Genomic DNA, 3699 nt, shown 5'->3' with positions numbered 1-3699 from the left:
TAGGAGAAAAGCAAATAAAAATTATAAAAATGAGGACCAAAGTTAATATAAAAATCAAATTTAAAAAAAATAAAAAATAAATATTCAAAACAAAATAAATATTGCAATCAAAAGTTTGAGGACCAAATATGATATAATTAGCAAATAATATGATATTTTTAAAGTTTTTATAACTTCTAAAAAGTATTTTTCATCCAAGTTTTTTAGAAAAATACTTTCTTGAAAACCAACTTAAATTTTTCTTTAACTAAAAAGTGTTTTTCGTTAACCAATTTTTCTAATAACAAATAAATATATAAAAATTTTAAAAAATAATTTCTTAAAAAGTAAATTTAAAAAAAAAACATAACCTAAATATAATTTTTCAAACTTTAAAAATATTATTAAGTTTTTAGATCAAGTTTTGGTACACGGGAGCTGTTTCTATACTTGACTTGAAACCAAACCTTAATACAAATTATCCATAAGATTTTCTATCCATTCCAATACATTAGGGTCAAATTGGCATCATAGTTTATCTATAGTTATGAATAGGTTATAGAAATAAAATATTTAAATGGTAGAAAAATTTTTGATGATATTATTAAATTTTTTTTAATAAGTTAAATCTAAAAGCTTTCAACTTCATCTTTTGTTTAATTTAAAATCTCAAATTAAATTATGTAAAAATTACTTTAATATAATCTAGTGAAGTTAATAAATTAAAAAAAAAATCAATATTAGGTCCAAATACAATATAAATGACCAGTAATAAGTGATATGACTTTTAAAAAAATATATCAATATAACATCTTTTGAAAAAAAAATATTAGAACCATGATATTTGGAATCGACCTAGATCACTCTAGATTCATTTATCAAAATTATAATCAAAATAATAAATTTTAATAGGTTTAATAACTTTTTTTAGTTAATTATATGATAAAAAAATAAAAACCATTACAAAATAAAAACAATCAAATAATAAAAAATTCAAAAATAATTTAATATTAAATAATAAAATTTTAAAAAAATTAGATAATAAACATTGGTCTAAATAGCCCAGTGCGCCGATAATAAATAAAAAAAAAAAAAACCAATCACGTCATTTGCTGTAGGCCTATGCGTCCAGGCCTTTTTTTTTTTGTCATAAAAGATAAATAACCTTTATTTAATATATATATATATATATATATAAAAGGACGGGTCACCTAACCTAGAATTCATTTACTGCCATGGTGCTGAAAAATAAAGGGGGGAAATTGAGAACCTTTTTTCACCCAAAACCATATAATAAATACCATGAAAACCTTCTTAAATATCAATTTGAAAACACAACAAAATCATTTAAAAAAAATTTTATATCAAAACAAAAAATCAAAACGAATCTTGATCTCTATTTTCAAACATGTTTATAAAAAAAACTCATCATTATTGAGTTTTCTTGTTAAATGGATATTGTTTCCTCAAAAAATAATTAGTTTCATTGCAAAAAGAAAATCAGACCAATAATTTTGTATTTTAGATGACTTTGTCTCTCATTTTTCAAGGATAAAGACCATGAAAATTAAAAAATAAAAATTGTTAAGAATTTAAAATTAAACATATATTTTTTCTGTATTTTAACTTGACAATTGTACAATAATTTCAAAATCAATCTCATCTACTTATTCTATAAAAAGATTAGATTTGAAAAAAAAAACTTTAGCTATTTCACTGTTAACTAGGATTATATCCTAAATTTTTTAGGATATAGGTAATAATTTTTTTTTTAATTTATTATTGCTTTAAACGTGTTTGGTATTACAGTAGTTGTTATGATGGTAATTTAAAAAAAGTTATTTTATAAAAAATACTTTTAACAAAAGTCGGTTTGAAAAAATAGGTGTTTTGTTAAAATTATAATTGAAATTAAGGTTGAACAAAAAATAATTTATTGTGTTTGGTTAAGAATACTTTTGAAATTGAGGTTATAAAATAATTTAATACGTGTATATATATTGATGGTTTTTAATTTAAATATTATAGATTTAACTATTGTTATTACATTATGAAATAAATAATACTTTAAATAAAATATTTTTTATTGTTCTATTAAATTATCCACAATTTCATCACGTATGAAATATATCCAATAAGGATTACAGTTTTTATAAATTTTTTCAGAGCGCAACAACATCAGGTAAAATATAATTAGGAACAAAATTGAGATTGCGATCAAATTCTGTAAATGCGGTATCATCAAGCAATTTTTATCTAATTTATGCAGTCATTAAATAATGTTTAACACTAGTTTTTTGAATAAAATACAATTAAAAATAAAAAAATATTTTTATTTTATTAGATTGAACCCGATTCAATATATTTTTAGCTTTGAACTGGACCAGTTCGACCGGAACAGTGGAGCATGCTCCAGTGTTCATTGAAGAAAATGGATGAATAGTGGAGATATGTTCTACTATTCATCCATTTTCTCATCACAAGAAGCAGCAAAGAGTTGTTTTTTATAACTTGTGGTTGCACCACAAGTAACGATGGGACCTACCATTGAAAAATTGTGATAGCACCATTATTAAATGTTAAAAATTATAGTTGTGGATGAACCTCGTCCGCAGCTATAATACCAAACACCCACTTAATCGATTTTGTTTAAATTTAATTTTTAGCCCAACACTTTATCTGACTGTAAAAACAATTAATTATAAAAATAAAAATTCAAAATTAAATCTTATAGATTACTGTCCATACTCCATAGAGTTCTGGTTTTTAAATTTTTGTTTAAAAGAAATTATTCTTATATCTACAACTAAAGATGCACAAAAGGAGTAATTGTGGTTTCCAATGCCTAGATGGACTTCTTGGGCTGTGATCAATCCAGGTATAAAATTTTATTCTCGTCCTCCAATTGATCCATCAAAAATTGGTAGTAGCTACTTCGGTTGGTAAATCAGTAGTTTGGAAATGTGGTTTAAATTATATTTTTAAATTTTTTTTATATATTTCTATATTGTTTTTGATATGCTGAAATTAAATATAATTTTTTAAAAAATAAAAAAATAAATTATTTTAATATATTTTTAAATAAAATACATTTTAAATCACAATTATCGCCTTCACATTTCTAAACAAACCGTATTTTTAAGAGGTTTCATGTTACTCTTCTCTTGTATTGTCCATCGAGAGTTATGGCTTAAAAGCGTTGCCTTGTCGTGTTGAGCCATTGTTCTATACAGAGGTAAAGAAAGGGGAGGGGAAATGAGTCCTCTTTTGTGCTTAGTTAAATGGGATCATCTGGGTTCTCCGTCATGCATGTTTCATTCTATGATAGCTCTAACTTGTGGATCTTTATTGATGTTCTACACAAATGAGGTCGCCGTGCTTGGTCATGGCTTTGAAATAGCAACAAAGCTTAAAGGCTCGGCGCTACATGACAAACTCTTGATCCAACCTCCGTATCCTTTTCTAGGTTTTATTAGTTGGATACCACGCTACACGTCGGACTTCCTTTTTGTTTTTATAAAAAAATATTATAATATAAAAAATAATATTTTTTTAATAATAATAATAATTTAAAAAAAAAATATTAATTATTTTATTAATCATATTAATTATAATAAAAATAATAATATTTATAACATAAATAATACTATTTTTCATTTGAACACTTTGAATTATATATAAAAAAAAATATTTATAATACATTATTATATTAATACATAT

The sequence above is a fragment of the Populus euphratica genome, unplaced genomic scaffold, assembly GCF_000495115.2.
Source record: "Populus euphratica unplaced genomic scaffold, PopEup_1.0 scaffold427.1, whole genome shotgun sequence".
Classification (NCBI taxonomy): domain Eukaryota; kingdom Viridiplantae; phylum Streptophyta; class Magnoliopsida; order Malpighiales; family Salicaceae; genus Populus; species Populus euphratica.
This window is presented reverse-complemented; position numbering follows the sequence as displayed.